This window comes from Episyrphus balteatus, chromosome 1 (assembly GCF_945859705.1).
Source record: "Episyrphus balteatus chromosome 1, idEpiBalt1.1, whole genome shotgun sequence".
In the NCBI taxonomy this organism is placed as follows: Eukaryota; Metazoa; Arthropoda; class Insecta; order Diptera; family Syrphidae; genus Episyrphus; species Episyrphus balteatus.
Genome location: NC_079134.1, coordinates 45,133,937 through 45,153,331, shown reverse-complemented (window position 1 = coordinate 45,153,331; position 19,395 = coordinate 45,133,937).

The following is a 19,395-nucleotide window of genomic DNA, read 5'->3' as shown; positions in this document are numbered from 1 at the left end:
GATAATCTTCTTGGCTATCATCCTCAACAACTGCATAAACAACTGCTACTTCCCACAGAAATGGAAAACTGCAAGAATTGTGGCGATTCCTAAGAAAGGTGCTAGGAACATCATCTCCAATTACAGACCAATCTCTCTTCTCAACAATCTTAGTAAGCTCTTGGAAGAGCTGACACTCAGGAAGCTGAAGAAGTTTTGCAGCGATAACAACATCATCCCAGACATGCAGTTCGGTTTTCGGGAGAAGCACTCCACACTGCATCCGCTCATGAAGTTCCACCAAGACATCACCTCAGCTTTAAACAACAATCAAGTTACCGTCGCATGCTTTCTGGATGTCGAGAAAGCATTTGACAGCGTATGGATCGATGCCCTTATCCATAAACTTCATTTACTAAGCTTTCCTTTGGCACTAATTAAAATTATTTTTTCTTTTCTCTCTTCCAGAAACTTTTTTGTGCAAGTGGAGGATTGGAAATCACCAATGAAAGTCATTCGAGCTGGAGTTGCTCAAGGATCCAAACTTGGCCCCTTTCTATACAGCATCCTGACATCAGACCAACCGCCTGCAAGTGAGTGCGAGAACCTGCTTTACGCGGACGATTCACTCACATACTGCAAGTCCATCTCGCCAAACATAGCTGCCAGGAAAGTCGAAGCTCACATTCGGAAACTGTATGAGTTCTACAGTAAATGGGGTATCCGGATCAACTCATCCAAGTCGGAACTATTGTGCCTTAGACGATCAGGAGGTAGAGGCAGTCGATCGGCTGGAAGCTGCAGAAGCATCACATTGACACTTCCAGATGGAACAAGATTGCCAGCCAAACGCAGCGCCAAGTACTTAGGAATCAACTTTAACGAGCTCCTCAGATTCAACAATCACTCCCGTTTGGTCCTCAAAAAAGCCAACTTTGCCTTCCATCGCCTTCACCCTCTGATGAAAAAAAGAACAGGATTAAGTCAACCAACGAAACTCTTGATCTACAAGCAGCTTCTAAGACCTGTCATTGCCTACAGCTTTCCGGTATGGTATACCATCTCCAAGACAGCCATGAAGGAACTACAAATGTTCGAGAGAAAAATACTGAGGATGTGCACCGGACTTTACTTCGATCGACAGCGACAAAAATACTACAGCAACAAGCGACTCTACGAGGAAGCAAAAATCATACCACTGGACAAGTATCTACTGCGATCGGCGAAGATACTTGTAGGAAATATCGCCAACCACCCCAATCAGCTGATGAGAAGAATGATAGCCCAACAACGACATCCGGAAACTAGGTACCTTTGCGCTTTGGATATACTGGACGAGAACATAATTTCAATGGACAACGAAGAAACAGTTAACTTTTACGCCGACACCCAGTCGGCATACTATCGTGGCTAAACGCCAATCAAACCAACCCAACTCAACCAACCCCACAACTGGACATCCGGGTCTGAACACCCCGAGGACAACCTAGTCAGCAGACTTTTTAAATTAAGTTTATCCATGTATAATATTTATCTATATTTTATAACTTAGTCATTGTTTAAGGTTAGGCCCCTTCTGTGCCAACAAAATTTTATATTAACCAATGTATCTTAGAAATAAGTTAATTTTAAGTCAATTGTAAATAACAAGTTCAATAAACTAAATTGAAAAAAAATTGAAAATTGAATTGATATTAGCTCATTATACGGTATTCTAATGATGTTCATTTTGACATGTGTAGTTATCAATGGACCTGTCGGACCTTATTTTGCGATATCCATGATGGAATCGAAAAAATATGACGAAAATGTTATATTTACATTATTGCTTTTTCTAAGCACTAATTTTGTATGGTGTTTGCAATTTATGTTTATTCCGGCAATGGTGTTTTATTTGGATATCACCAAGGAGGTATGTTGGTAGTAGAATTTTTATTTTCTATATCGTTTAAATAAATCTTGATAATACATTTTTTTTTCTATTTACCGCAATAAAAACCATTCATTGGTCTGAAGCATGTGTTCCGCAGAACAAAAATCACATCACACCTTTTGCCTTATATTCTTATAATAGTTTTTAGAGGATAATAATAGAATAAAGATGACACAGCCACAAAAAAAACCCAGATCAGAACTTTCTCAAAAACCTGACGTGATACAGCAAAAAAAACTTCGGATTCGGTTTTAGCGAATCAAAAAAACATACGACTAACATATTAACACCCCCAGATAAGAACTTTTTTTTGTTTTGACATTTTTTGAGGATATCTTGAAAACCTGACGTGATAGGGCAAAACAGACTTAGGGTTCGGTTTCAGCGACCCAAAAACTATATGAAAACCATAGTCGAAACCCCAGGTCAGAACTTATATTTTTATATTATATTATTATAGAATTTATATAATATTATAGAAACTATGAGAAAAACCATAATTTGTGTAATCCATATAGTATGTGTGTGAGTGTGAGAGATTCGTTGGAGTTCGATCTCGGAGTGACACCGTAGCTGAATTCGACGAAATTCTGAGTGAGAAAAAGTATTTTCTTGAAGTTGAAGCAAGTTTTTTACTTAAACCTCTATCAAATAGAGAGCAATAGAAAAAACAAATTATATTGAAAAAATGGAAGTTATGATGGCTGATAGGAATACGTATACCATTTTGAGAAGTGACCCGACAAATAAAGTACAAATTAAAAATAACAATCTTGTTAAATACTTGTTCAGTAACAATTTAATTAATGAATCTGAAAAGAAATGCATGACAACTTATACTGCTAATAGTCCCAAAATTTATGGACTACCAAAAATACATAAACCAAATATTCCACTGAGACCAATTTGTTCTTCAATGAATGTGCCATGTTATCAATTATCAAAATACATGGTTAAAATTTTAAATAATATAACTGTTGACTCAAAATACAACGTAAAAAACGCTTCATCGTTTATTTCAACTGTTTCACCAGTTATTTTAGAACAAGATAGTATTCTTGTTTCGTTTGACGTTGTATCTTTATTTACAAATATTCCTATTCCATTAGTATTAGAATTAGTAGAAAAAAGTTGGAATATCATTCAAAATCATACAAGAATTCCTAAGTTAAAATTACTAGAAATATTACGTTTTTGTGTAATAGATAATAATTATTTGGAATATAATAATATATTTTATCAACAAAAACAAGGAGCTCCTATGGGAAGCCCTGCTTCTCCATTATTAGCAGACATTGTAATGGAAGCTTTATTAGATAATGTTTTCGATAAAAGTCCAAATAAACCAAAACATAATTACAAAGTATGTTGATGATATTTTTATGATTCTCAAATCCAGTCATGTTGATTCAACTCTAAATGCTTTAAATTCTTTTCATCCGAAAATTCAATTTACAGTAGAGTTGGAAAATAATGGTCAGCTTCCATACTTAGATGTGCTGGTAATAAGAAAAAATAATCGATTAATTTTTTATTGGTATAAAAAACCTACATCTTCTGGTCGTCTCATTAATTACAATTCCAAACAGCCTAAGCATGTTATAACTAATACAGCAATGATTATAGAGTATTGGATATCAGTGACATTGTCTTTCGTCAAAAAAACATTAAAATAATTACGGATACGTTACTTTCAAATTCATTTCCTTTAAATATAGTAATAACATTATTGAATCAATATTTCAACCCATTGATTAAGACAAATTTAGTAGCAAATGTTACACAAGTTTCTTATAGAAGCATTATATATATTCCCCATCTTTCAAATAGAATTTTAAATGCTCCTATTAGGAATAAAGAAAATATTCGTATTCAGTCGGCAAATATATTAAGAACTTCATTGTTTTCGAATTTGAAGGGTAAACTTTCTAAAATTGAGAAATCAAACATAGTCTATAAAATAAAATGTTTAGGAGATGGGACAAACCATTGTCCTTCAGTTTACGTAGGAACTTCGATGCAAAAACTAAAAAATCGTATAGCTGGTCATAGGTCCGATATAAATAGCGGACATTCACAAAAAACAGCTTTAGCTTTGCATTGTATTGATGAGGGGCATAGACCAGATTTTACTGACGTAGATATTTTACAGATAGAAAAACATTACAGTAAAAGAATGTTAATAGAAATGTTGCATATATTAGATACAGACAATACTGTTAATAGAAGAACAGATTGTGAAGGGCTCAGCAACATTTATAGTCAGTTTCTTCAAAGAAATATTTTAGGTTGAATTTATGTTCAACTTGATTCTGTAGGCTAGATTTGATAAGAAAGTTTGAATTTCTTATCAAATAATTAAAATTTTTTATATTTTGAAATTTCGATGATTTGAAACGTCTTTTTCAAGACTTCGAATTTTTTGAAGTTTTAAAATATTTAAAAATAAAAACCAACAAAAACAAACAAAACCTTAACATTTTTAAGATTAAATTCTTAAAATTAGAAGATAGAATACTCTTTTTTTTTTATTTTTTAAAATAATTAGCCCTGAAGAAGACTGTAAACACGGTCGAAACGTCGGAGACAAGATAGAAAAAATTATAAACCAGACCTAAAGCCCACTTAGGATTGAATTTATATTCAAAAATAAGGTCACGAAAATAGAAATTAAAGTAATTTTTGGTTAGCAGAAAATATTTTCTTGAAAGTGAGTTAAAGAGAAACAATTTGGCAAGGAGATATTTCGCCAGAACAGGGCGAAAATTTGATTTAGAGAAAACAAGACGGAGGGAATATCCAGAAGGGGATTTTATTAAAAGATAAGTATAGTGATTTTGAATAGTTCGTTTGATTAAAATATTGTGGATTTGCTTTCGATTTTTGTATCCCGATAATTTGCAGGACTCTCTTGACCCTCTATAACGTAGTTTAATTTTCCGATTTCTTTCGGGACCGAGCCTAGCGGTCCATTCTTACGGTCTTTATGCTTTGCATTTTTATTTCCTTTTGTTTAAATATTTGCTTTAATATTATAAACATTACATACATATAATGTCTCGCTTTAAAAATTGTTCAAAACAATCCGAAACATTGAATATTTTAATTTTGTATGTATGTACCTATATTTTGTTTGAAAACATTCAGAGTTTTGGCCCAGGCGCTGCCAAGGTTTCTCAGATTTTTGAAAATTCAATTATTCAATTCCCTAGTAGGGAAATAAATTACTTTGTTTTCTTTAAATTTATTTGAAGAAAAATGTCAGCTTCCCGTTTTCGTAAACAACCCATAATTAAAGTTTCCTTGATGGGTGGGTGCCTCGCGCCTCAGCGTAAGTACGCCTCTGTACTTACCTGCATTCGATTTACCTCTTTTTATTCGACCTATTTAACATAGGTCCATTTTTTACATTGGAAATCGCATACATTGTTTTTTTTATCAAACACAAATTCGATCAAGCTACCCCAGCGCCCCGCCGGTGAGCTGCATCATTTTTGCAGTTGTTGGTCTTAGTTGTTTGATTTTGACAGTTGGGTCATTATCGAACAAATCTTACGCGGTGTCGGTTGCACATTTCGTTGAATTAATTCGTTTGTGATTAACATTTAAAACAAAACGGTTTTCCAAATTGGATGATGCAACCCATGCTAGTAAAACTGTCTGATATTTCCAACAAAGAGTATCAAGAAGAACTCATGGAAATGCCAAGCGACAACTTGACATTTGTCCTTTTCAGCAAAACAACTAATACTCTTTCAAAAACTGAATAAAAAATCAAGTTAATTTTCTTTACAGGCAAACAAAACAGCAAGGATTCTATCAAGAATTTCCAGAAGAGGCAATGGAATTGATAAAATGGTGAGTATTTTTTGGTATTTGGTATTCATAATAAGAATTTTTATTTTTCAGGTTGATAAATTTCTGATGAAGAATATGCAACAGAAACCAATTTTAACAGCATATGGATTTTTTCCGCTAAATAAACAAACACTTTTTAAGGTAAAGATCAAGAAAATTTCAAATGCGTTCTTAAACCAAAGTTCTTTGTCTGTCTTTTGTTCTGTTCGCTTTTATTTTCAAGACACTTCTTTTTTTACCTTTGCATAAATGTTTATTTTAATTTTCTTAACGAACTTTCCGCCATTTTTTGTTATTCAAATTAATTGAAACTTGATGCCCGACCCGAGCACGACAAACAACAGATCAGTTACAATAACAATCAACATCTCAAATGCAATTGCCACCAACCACAGTCAACACACCACACCGCTACAATTTACGTAAGAGAGAATGAAGAAAAAGAAAAAAAGGAGAACCAACCACCACCCACAAGTAGTGATGGGAACTATCGAATAAAAACTATCAAACTATCGATAGTTGTAAAATATTTATTCATTCGATATTTTTAAATCATTCATTCATTCATTTAGTTACTATTTTCATTCGAATAGTTTTTTCATTCGATAGTTTAGTTACTATTTTCATTCGAATAGTTTTTTGATACGATAGTTTTGTCATTAAAATAGTTTTTTTTTTTATTTTATTATTTATAGTTTTTTCATTCGAATAGTTTTTCTATACGATAGTTTTCTCATTCGAATAGATTTTTTTTGTACGATAGTTTTTTCATTTGAATAGTTTTCTTAAACGATAGTTTTTTCATTTGAATAGTATTTTAATACGATAGTTTTAACATTCAAATAGTTTTCTTAAACGATAGTTTTTTCATTTGAATAGTTTTTTTATACGATAGTTTTTATTCGATAGTTTATTCGAAAGTTTGTTCGATAGCTTTATTCGATAGTTTTTATTCGAATGAATAAATGAATGAACTATTCGATAGTTCAAATCATTCAGTTACTAACTATCGATAGTTCCGATTACTACCCAAAAGCCATCAGATTACCCGTGACCACAAAAAGTGGAATCTTGTCGAAAAGTCGGGCATCTTTTTCCAATTAATTTGAATAACAAAAAAAAATTGTAAGTCCGTTACGAAAATTAAAATAAATATGTGTAATCGCGAATATAACAGTTTAAAATCTAAAAATTTGCAAAAATGTATGTGTTCTACCTTTTTTCAGATTTTTGCTGCCATTTTTACATACATGGTTATTCTTATTCAGTTTAAAGATATGGAAAATACAAACAAAAAACTAGTGAGCACAACAAAGACATCATTATTTACAACGATGTCTACAAACACATCGGATGCAAAATAAAACAAATCTTAAATCTTTTTATATTATATTTGTTTAGTAAAATTAAAAGAATTTATTTTGTATAGATGGACAAAATATTTAAGAAAAAGTCAAAAGTTTAACTATATTAATAAATCTAGTTGCATAATATTAATATTTTCAATTTATTAAATAAAAAGTAAAACAATCAATAATTGTTACAGAAAATTATTTCGCAATAATTTACTTTAAATTTATGTTAAAAGCAAACTCAAGAAGTCATACATTTTGGTGGGTGCCATATGTCAAGGCCTGGAAAGTCCGTGGAGGAAAACTCATCTAGTAGCCGTGCCGTGACTAATATATCGACCCAGAAATTTTTTGGCAGCCTTAAGACGATTTACTGCACCCCGAGGAAACTACCGAGAAATTTATAGTGACTACAGGAAGAACTTTGTAGGTGCGAGCATAAACAAAAAATACCAAGACTGGAAACTTTCGTACGTCTTTCCCCCCAAAACCCTTTTGTGTACAGTGCTGTCTGTGAATATATGTGAAAGCCACCACGCTGGCAAATGACGTTAACACGCACACATTTATAGATTCACGACATTCACCACACATTGGACACGAACACAACGATAGGTTCACGACATTCACCACACCTCGCAGCTTGTAGGCAAACGTCAGTTGACCGCCGAGTTTCCAGTCTTGGTATTTTTTGTTTATGGGTGCGAGCACCGAAATATTACGATTGTTGAAAACCACTAACTTCGTCTGGAAGCAAATAAGCTTTTCTCTACTAACAAAACGTAATTTTATTCCTCCTTATTCTCCGCACTTTGGAGTGAGATCAGTTAAGTCCAATTATAGTGGATCGTTAGAAACTAGATCCTAACATACGAGGAACTCAGCATACTTCTAGCACAAATAGAAAGAAAATTTTTATAACTTCACAATAATTCTAACACCAGGCTTCTTCTTAACAGGAACGTAAAGTTTTCTGGTACAAGAAGCAGTAAAGAGTTTAGAGACCTGGATATTTTATTTTTTTATTTTATATAATTTAATTTAATTTTATTTTATTTTATTTTATTTTATTTTATTTTATTTTATTTTATTTTATTTTATTTTATTTTATTTTATTTTATTTTATTTTATTTTATTTTATTTTATTTTATTCTATTTATCCATCCGGTGCAGAAGCGCACCACCAATGATTATATAGTTTTTTATTTAATTATTATTTGTTTTTTATTTTAATTTAATGGCTAGCAAGGGCGTTACATCACGGAGTGAAGCAGTTCTATCTGTTGGTGATCCGAGATGTGTTTGAAGTCCGACGTTGAATGGTTGAACCTTTAATTAAGTGCATATGGAGCATTTATTTATTTAAAACATAAATATTATTGAATTATATAACTTTTATTTTTTTACAAATAATACAAATAAATAAAATAAAAATCACATTTAAATAAAAATTTGGTGTTGATGTTTTTATACACTGTTATATACAGTTGCTCCACTTTTTTCAAATTTTCGGTTTTGAAACTGTACCGTGATGTATATTTCCACTTGTTTTTTTTTTCTTATTTTTTCTGTAACAATTATTCTCAATTGGTGATCTGAATCATTTGAAAAAAAGAGAAACAAAAAAGAGATGTTGAAATCATCGAAGAAAACAACCCTGAGATCAGAGTAAACGTTTTCGGTTATGCGATAAGTGAGACAAATAATCTCCAAATTATTGGTCCATTTTATCACACAAAAAAAGAAAAGACACATAGATTTACTCTTTTGTGAGAATAATGATGGGACAAATCATTATGTATTAATCAAGAACATTTCTCGCTTAAAAAGATCGCAACTAACGAAAAGAACGAAGAATTGACATCTGTGCAATGGATTCTTAAAACATTCTGCAAGTGAAGACGTGCTAAAAAACCACAAAAGTGAATGTTGTAAGGAAATTCCAATAATACCAAAAGGAAGATAAATCTTCGGTAAAATTTGAAAAATATGGACGTAAACTGGAAGTGCAATTCGTTGTGTACGCTGATTTCGAATCCATTTTGCTTCCAATAAGTCATCAGCAACCAAACCTGGGTTTTTCATCAACAACGGACGTTCAACAACATGTACACTGTGCTTTTTCTTACTTTATCAAATGTACATTTGATACAAAATATAATATTGAGAGAACTTTTGTCGGTCAGAATCATATTTTAAATATATGTATCTTTGTGTTTGAATACTTTTTTATTTTTAGAACTTATTTGTTTTGTTTTTTTTTTATGTGAGAATTCATCACATAAATTTGTTGAGATGCTGGTGGAAGATCTTATTTATCTCTATAGAGAATTAATCGAAAAACCAAAAGACATACCCATGCTGTCAATAAGAGAAGGTTTTCGCCAAAGATATTCACCATGCTGTCATATATGTAAGTTAAATTTTAAGTCTACAGATGTAAAGGCAAGAAGGATAGAGAACCATCTCACGTTGGCTGCAATTTAAACTTTAGAGTAGATACTTTCCTAAATTTTATGATGGTTGTTATCGTTTTGTTAAGAGTCTTTCAAGTGTACAAGGTTATGTTTCAATCTTTCAATTATTCCATTGAACAAAGAAGACTATATTTCTTAATAAAAAACGGATATATTTAGACACCAGCTAAATATACATCCCCTTAAAAAGTAGTCCTCGAGTGTGATATTTGTTTGGAAGTTCTTTTAGGAAGGATAAGCTTGTGGAACACAAGAAAGTAGTTGATGTGCTAAACTACGAAAGGTGTTCTTAAAGTAGGGAGCTTTCTCCACAACCTTCCACTATAACATCGAAAAGTGTAACCTTTAAGAAACCATGGATTTCGTTTGAAACAGATGCTGTTAGAAACAACAGGAAAATGGAACTTTCTCCACAGCCCTCAACATCGAGAACGATTCCGAGCAAAAAACCAAGGAATACCTATTTTTGAAAAGTGCTACATTGGAAATGTTGATGTTGGGGGAAAACATGTAGTAATGATTGTCATTTTTTTGTTAAGAGTCTATGAAATATACAAGGTGATGTTTCAATAATTCCATTGAACAAAGAAAACTATATTTCCTTATCAAAACGGATATATTAAGACGCTAAAAACACTTTCGAGATCCGGTTTTTAGATTCTAATAGGTTTCTTCAGACGAGCATTTCATCCTTAGCTAAAAATTTATAGCCTGATGATTTGAAGCTTACAAAAAGCGTTTTCCAAAACATCGAATCATTCAATTTGATGCAAAGGGTAGGTGTTTTCCCCTATGATCATTTAGATTCATGGGATCGATTTGAGGAAACCCCTTTACCATCCAAATCCATGTTTTACAATAAAATGGTAGATAAAGAGTGTTTAGATGAGGAATACAATCATGCTCTTAAGGTATGGAGTCACTTTACATGTAAAACATTGAAAGATTTCCAAAGTGATGTTCTCCTATTAGCGGATATTTTTGAAAGGTTTAGAAAACTTTGTATTTTCATTTATGAACTCGATCCTTGTCATTATTTTACAGTTCCTGGATTATAATGGGATGCTATGCTTAAAACGACAAAAATAAAATTAGAGCTATTAACTGATATTGATATGAATAACTTCTTTAAAAGCGGAATTAGAGGTATTTTGTGTCAATGCAGTCACAGAAATAGTGTAGCTAATAATAAATATATGTCTATCAACAATCCAAATTTGTCATCTGAATATTTAATGTATCTTGATGATAAAAATTTGTATGGATGTGCAATGTCGCAACCTCTACCCTATCGCAATTTTCAGTGCTCTATACTACAGAGTACATATAAAACAATAATAATAGAAGAAGACTTAGATTATCCATCGAGTATCCATGACTCACACAATGATCTAGCGTTTTACCCTGAAAACATAGTTACCTTAGGATGTAAAATTACAAAACCAATTGCTCACCTCAATTCGAAAAAAAAGTTTACCATTCATTTGAAAACGTTGCAACAACGTACATCGTGTAGTGAAATTTAAACAATCGAATTGGCTTCAGAAGTATATAGCTAGTATAGAAGTATATAGTATTACAGAAAAAATGCCAAAAATAGGTTTGAAAAAGACTTCTTTAAGTTAATGAACAATAGTGTTTATGGGAAAACTATGGGAAAGTGGAAAAGCGGAGTAGTATGAAAATTGTTTCAAATGAGATCCCAATAGAAACAGATTTTCAGCAAGAAAGCAGATTGCACATTCGAGTTTCCACAGTGCAAGCGTATTTTCACCATTTAATGTATGTGTGCTATTGAGATGAGTAAAGGAAGCAGGTATCAAGTTTGATAAGCCTCATATTTAGATGTTTTTGTTCTTGAACTCTTCCAAGTGGTTGATGTACGATTTTCACTATGGGTATATGAAATTCGTTTAAATTATATGGATACAGACTCTTATATCGATTCCATTTTTATAGACGACTTTTATACACATATAATGATGTTGTCAATCCAGAACAACCTATGTTTGATACTTCTGTGTTTCCTTTAAATATCATCCATAATTTCCCTTTAAATAATGTTTGGGTAATAGGACCCTTAAAAGTCGAGAACTCAACAGATTTCGTGGAATTAGGTTAGGTTAGGTAGAAATGGCTGTCAGGAAAACAACTGACACACTTAGACCATTTATTGGTCCGTTGTGATACCATGATTTTGTGAGGAAATTCCTCACTAATTAAACCAGTTGGAGCTTTTAATAAAGCGGTGAAGGTTGAAGATGTCAGTATTGATTAGCTCACTGGTATCTTCTAAGAAATATTTTTCCAGGTATTTTTTACGTCTACTGGAAAGGGCAGGACATGAGCAGAGAAGATGTTGGATTGTTTCTTCTTCTTCCTCATCAAGGCAACTTCTACAGAAGTCGTTAGAGATTACGCCAAGTCTTATGGCGTGTCTACCTATGAGACAGTGTCCTGTTAAGACACCTATTACAGAGCTGATATGCAATCTGCTTAGAGACAACAAATTTTTTGAACGTTTTGGATCTAGCCTAGGCCAGATCTGCTTGGTCGTTTGGCAAATTATAATGTTTGACCATCGTATGTTTGTTGCCTCTATAGCTTCTTGCTTCAGCATGAGTTTGCACGTTGCGATTGGTATACCAATATTTGCCTTATTGGGTAAAATTGGTATTAGAGTTCCATTTCTGGCGAGTTCGTCTGCTTCACAGTTTCCCAGAATCTCTGTGACCCGGCACCCAGAAAAGGTGAATGTTAAACTGTTCTGACATCTCCATGAGAGATGATCGACAGTCGCGGGCAGTAACGGAGTTTGTGGAAACCGAAGCTAACGATTTAAGGGCGGCCTGGCTATCAGAGAAGATGCGGATATCCGATGTAGATATCACGTTTTCTTTGAGCCAAGTCAGTACTTCTTTAATCGCCATTATTTCCGCTTGGAACACGCTGCAGTGATTAGGGAGACGGAAGGAGAGACTAACATTAAGTCTATCGGAGTAAACCCCGCCACCCACTCCGTCATTGGTTTTAGAACCATCTGTATAGAAATGAATTGAATCATCTCTTAGAAACTCGGCATTGTCCCATTCTGATCTATTTGGGATGGTGACTTCATAATTATTGCCGAAAACCAATTGTGGGGTGGTGTAGTCGGAGTGACTGTGGATTGATCCGAATGAATTCAGAATATTTGTGTGGCCAATAGAGTTATTGGTCCATTGAGAGATGGCTTGGAGTCGAATAGCAGTGCTCGCGGCCACCTGCTTGCTGAATATATCTATGGGTGGAAGATTGAGTAATATATCAAGAGCGGCGGAAGGTGTCGAACGGAGAGCTCCGCTGATGCACATGCAGGCTGAACGTTGGACTTTGCTTAACTTGTCTCGATATGTTACTTTTTCCAGAGCAGTCCACCAAACTGCTACCCCGTAAGTGAGAATAGGTCTGATGACTGCAGTGTATAGCCAATGAGTTATTTTAGGAGATAGTCCCCATTTATTCCCTATAGCTTTTTTGCAAGAAAAGAGTGCCACTGTGGCTTTTCTTATTCTTTCTTGTATGTTGGTTTTCCAGTTTAATTTGCTATCCAAAATAAGACCCAGGTATTTGGCTTCGCTGGCAAAATTAAGTGGAACACCATTAATAGAGGGGGGGTCTAGTTGTGGAATTTTATATTTCTTTGTAAAGAGGACAAGTTCTGTTTTTTGAGGATTTACCCCCAATCCACAGTTTGTTGCCCATTTTAGTAGCTTATTTAGAGCAGTTTGCATTAGTTCTATTATAGTATGGAGATGTTTTCCTGATATGGCAATGGCGACGTCGTCAGCGTATGCAATCACTTTGAATCCATCTACTTCTAGACCGACTAGTAGTTCATTAACCACTAAGTTCCACAGGAGTGGGGAGAGTACCCCTCCTTGTGGTGTACCTCTACTAACAGAATTAAGAGCTAAATTATATTGCTTCAGAGTTGCGACCAGTTGATTGACAAAAAAAAAAAGTGAAAGGAATAAGAAAATATATTACTAATAAGTGGAAGAAGCGAAAGATCAGTAATATCAAATGACAGAATTTTGTTTTTCATCCGTACCACCTTACGCTAGTTCAGGATCTTACCTCAAACGACAAGATATAGAGAGCAGAATTTTTTCGATCGTTGTTTCTTAGAGGTGAAACGGGACGAAACTGTTTTGAAAGGATATATTCTGGGATATTCTGGATGGGGTTACAAAATTCCACAACTTACATCATTGAAACAGCAGAAATCCACACATTAAAAACCATTATAAATCCCAACAACGCTTTAGCTGTAATTTTTAACTTAGTTTTGTTGGAAGAATTGTAATTGGACTCTGGTTTTTTAATTCCGTTATAAATGGAGAATCATATCTACAATTCCTACGAGATCTTGACCATTGTTCCAGATGGTGCGCCAGTGCTTAATAGCTTACCGGTAAGAAACTGGTATCTACGTAGAACAATATTTTAAGATTTTTTGAAAAGTGAATGCAAAGTCCATTTGCTCAACTAATGCATTTATTGAAAAGATAGTAAATTCTAAGTTCGCTTATTGGTATTGCATAGATTATCGTAAACTTTCTCTCTCTCAACTGGCTTTTAAAATGTCTTTAAAAAAAAAAAATTCAAAAAGAAACTTCAAAAATTATATACCTTATTTCAACAAAAATGGATTGGCTATTGTAGACACAAAGAAAGATTTCTCTATATGAAGAATTTTTGAACAGAAAATTTACTATACCAGAGGATGAATTTGAAGACAGTGACGTGTGAACTACAACAAGAAGAAGGCCTTTAAGATTCTTGGATGCATTTTTAGAATACACCAAAAAGAGGGAACTATTGGAAACTACGAGCGATAATTTGACCGAAAATGTTTCAATAGCTCTTAATATGAAATATAACAAGGATCATAATAAGACCAAAGCAGTTTTGATTGCTAGCCCATTACAAATCCAGTGGATTAAAGAGAGTATTCCTACCCCTCAAAGGGATCCAATAAAGTCCGATTGCACTTACCTCGTTCTTGGATATGGAACTTTCAAAGGAAAAGTACAAATTGATGAGAAACTCAATGTGAACCCATCATGTTGACGTGTTTCCAAGCTATAGTACCTTAATGAAAGCTTTGATAGACGCAACTCTGTCAAACTTTCTAGTTACAAAAACTTCTGTGAATCTTCAAGATTTGGTGGACCATAAACCAAATAGGACAATAAACAGGCTAGACACCCGGGAACTACAAGCAATACCGACAAAACTAAATTTGTTAAGCAAATGGGGATGCGATGGATCTTCAGGGAAAATTGCATATAAAAAAAAAAATAGTTTCAGAAGATGATGAAGTAGTATATGATGCGATCATTTTTTATGGCTTCATTAGTTCCACTTCGTCTTAATATTTATTTAATCGAATATTGGCAGAATTAAAGGTCGTCATCTGTTCACTTTTGCAGACCAATCCTGTTTAAATATTAAATAAGCAAAGCATCATTTCATTACTATGATAGATGGAAAAGTATTGAATGAAGTTATAATTGTGACGCCAAACAAGGGTTTGGTAGCACAAATGATGGAAATACTGCTAGAAGATTTTTTGAAAATCCAGAGGAAACAGCAAGTGATTTAAATGCACCATCGTAGGGAACTTTCAAAAGAAGCACAGGAAGCTAGGAATAAAGATTACAAGGATTATATACTCAAAAGCAAGCAAGGTTTCACGGATGATGAAGATTGAAATAATTTTTTGTATCGGTATCGGTTCAGGACTTTGGTGGATCTTGAAAATGATCTGTGTTGAGCTACAGGAAAAGTAATTTCGTCAAGTTAAGTTAGGATAAGACTCGATAAACTGGACTTGGAACATGAATGAACAAGTATGGAGAATGTGGAAAAGCGGTGAAGTTTGAAAATTGTTTCAGAACGAGATCCTAATAAAAACTAATTTTCAGCAAGAAACTGATTGCACATCCAAGTTTCCACAGTGCAAGCATATTAACACCAAAAATGTGTAATATTGAGATGAGACAAGGAAGTATCAAGCTTGATTAGCCTCTTATTTATTTGTTGTCATTCTAGAACACTTCAAGTGGTTCATGTACGATTTTCATTATGGCTATATGAAACCAAAGGTCAGCTATGAAATTTTTTTAAATTATATGGATACAGACTCTTTTATCTATCCCATTTTTACAGACGACTTTTATGCAGATATGATGATGTTGTGAATCCCAGAGAGACCTATTTTTAATATTTCTGTGTCTGATAAGATCCATAATTTCCCTTTAAATATTGACTAGATAATAGAACTCTTTAGAGACGAGAATTTAACAGGATAGCTATCCTTTATTGATAGAATGCAGATAAATTGTCCCTTTAATAGTCCTTTTATATCCTACCTTCGTCATGAAAAAAACTTCCTCAGAATATGTGGAACAATGTAATCTTTTCCGACTAATCGTATTTCCAGCTGCATGTTCGTTTGCCAAATTTGCCAGAAATCGTATACTCAGAAGAATTCGTTGGTTAGACACCAGCTAAATATATATCCTTCTGAAAAAGGAGTCTTCGAGTGTGATATTTGTTTGAAAGTTCTTTCAAGGAAGGATAATCTTGTGGAACATTATGAAAAACCATCATTCAGCAGGAGTTAATGTGGTGACTTATGAAAGGTGTAATAAAAAAAGGGAGCTTTCTCCACAATCTTCCACTTCTACATCGTGAGGTGTGACCTTTAAGAAACCACGGATTTCATTTGAAGCAAATGTTGATAAAAACAGCAGGAAAAGGGAACTTTCACCACAACCCTCAACATCGAGAGCGATTCAAAACAAAAAACCAAGAGTTATTTTTGAAAGGTGTTACATCTGCAATGTGGATGTTGAAGAAAACAAAATGCAAGAGCATGAGTCAACATCTTCTCACAAGAAAATTCTCAATACACTCTTTGAGGGCGACGATCAGTGTTGCCGAAAGTACTCCCATAGGAGTATTGTGCTACTTTCAGCACCTCCGTACTCCCGTACTCCTCCTTTCACATTCGTACTCCTATTTTTTTAATGACATAAAATATTTTACACTTGTAGCAAAGTGTAATGTCAGCCTAAATAAATTTAATTTACTTTAAATTGAATGCAAATTTGGCAGCACTTTTACCTTCAAAGGGAATTTTTACTAGGTGGTTAGCTCTTGAACAGGTTGTGGCAAGAACGCTAGAACAGTGGCCTGCATTATTACATTATTTTTTGGAGAATTCTTTTGAATTTTCTGACAACAATCTAGATCTTGTTCACAAGATTCAAGAAGAACTAAATGATACCACAAAATTGTATTTATTATTTCTATCCTATGTTCTCCAGTTGACTAAGCAGCTAAACTTAGAATTTCAATCTCAGTCCGTCCGGATTCATAAATTTTTGCCATACGTAAAACTATTTTACAAAATTTTATCAAATCGGATGTGTTAAGCGACGAGTTTCTCTTTAATCCGAATTTTTCTGACATTTATTTAAAAAATATTAACTCTGTATACGTTGGGGCTAAAGCTGAACTTTTTATTAAAACAAACAAAATTGAAATAAATGAAATAATTGAGTTTAAAGGTGTTTTCCGAGAATATTATAAGACCCTGTGTGCTCAAATTTCACAGCGAATCGATTTTGATGACGAAATTCTGAAGCATATTCAAGGCATTAACCCTTTAAATTTAGCAGAAAGTACAACTTCAATAATTTCTTCCATTCCCGATTTGATTAGCGAAAATGAAATTGAAAACCTCGACATGGAATGGCGAACACTACTTAGCCAAACTATGGTTTCGAATTCAGTAGTAGAAATAGAAGAATTTTGGTCAGAAATATTTTTTTTTAAAATGCTCTTTATGAAACACTTTTCCCTCTGACAAAGGATTTTGTTAGTGCTTTATTAAGTCTTCCGCACAGCAGCGCAGCGGCAGAACGAGTTTTTTCCCAACTCTTTCTCATCAAAGATAAAAAACGAAACAGATTATAAGTAAATACAATAAATGCAATTATGAGTTACAAGGAATTGTTAAATAGAGTTGATTGCAACAAATGGAATCCTTCAAAACAACTTTTAAAAGCGTATAAAAAATAATATTTGTTTTTTTCTTATATCATTTTATACTTAGGTACCATATAATCAAAATACCTTGATTTTTGCAAAACCACTTCTATTTAATGTATTTAATACATATCTTGTGATAAAAATATCTAAGTTCCTAATTTTTATTCTAAAAAAATAATATTACTATTATTTGAATTAATAATTTATTTATTTATGTTTTGTTTTTTATGTTTAACTTAATATATTTTATTAAAAATAAAACTAAAAAAAAAATTCAGGACAAAAATATGGCTGTACTCCTATTTTGTTCAAAATACTCCCCTTTTTTTTCTGCCGTACTACCTTCTAATATTTCTCTCCGGCAACACTGGCGACGATGGAGAATTTACGGTAGAAAACACTCCGAGGATACCCATTATAAGATGTGAGATTTGTGATGAGGATATAGAAGACAACAAAGTGAGAGAGCACGAACTAAAAGCCTCACATAAAAGCCTTATCGATCAAGTAACATCTGGAAATGGGTATGAACTACCGCAAGATAATGAGCGTTGCGAGATATGCAATATTAATGTTGAAAGAAATAAAATAGCCCAACATCAGAGAAAAGCTTCTCACAAGACATTAATCATGCAACTTTTTTCTGAAAATGTGAGCGTGATCAACCAAGCCTTCAGGAATCGGATTAAGACCTATAGCATAAAGATAATCGATGAAAGTATCTTAGATGTTAATGTCTTATTTGCTAAGCAGAAATCTTTGATCAAAGAATTGTTGGAAAATGAAATGGAAATATTAAGATCATTCAAGATTAATATTGAACATTTCGGCGATTTTGTTAAGTCGGACCCAAATTCTGATGAGCTGATTTCCGATGTTAAAAGCATGCAGACGAAGATGTGTGTAATGCTGAGTAATGATAAAATAAATGAGAAACTCCAAATATTGATTGAAGAAATCAAAGTTAAACTAGAGGAATTTCAAGAAAAAGATAGCGGATGGGCATTACTTTCATTCATCAGACTTGAAATTAATTTAAACAAATATCAACCTCTAGGAGGCTCAATTCATTTTACCTTACCAGATATAATGAAAAATAAACACGCATGCATAAACGTCGAAAACCGGGATGAATTCTGCTTCAAATGGTGCATCGTAGCTGCTATGTATGAAAATGATGAAATAGCAAGGCCACAAAGAACTTCATCATACAGGTGTGAAAACAATATTGCTGATGATGTAATTGAAGTGAGTGGGAGACTTTTGAACTTCAAAAACATGATATTCCCTCTGGCAGTAAGAGATGTTAAAATCTTCGAGGAAAACAACCCTGAGATCAGCGTGAACGTGTTCGGATATGAGATAAGTGAGAAAAATAATCTCCAAATTATTGGTCCATTTTATCTTACAAAAAAAGAACAAAGTAAACACATAAATTTACTCTTTTGTGAGAATAATGATGGGACAAAACATTATGTATGGATCAAGAATATTTCTCGGTTAATAAGATCACAACTAACCACAAACATGAGAAACGGACATCTGTGTAATGGTTGCTTACAATATTTTGCAAGTGATGACGTGATGAAAAACCACAAAAGTGAGTGTTGTAAAGTAATTACAATAATGCCAGATGGAGATAAATCGTCGGTTAAATTTGAAAAATATGGTCGTAAACTGGAAGTTCCAT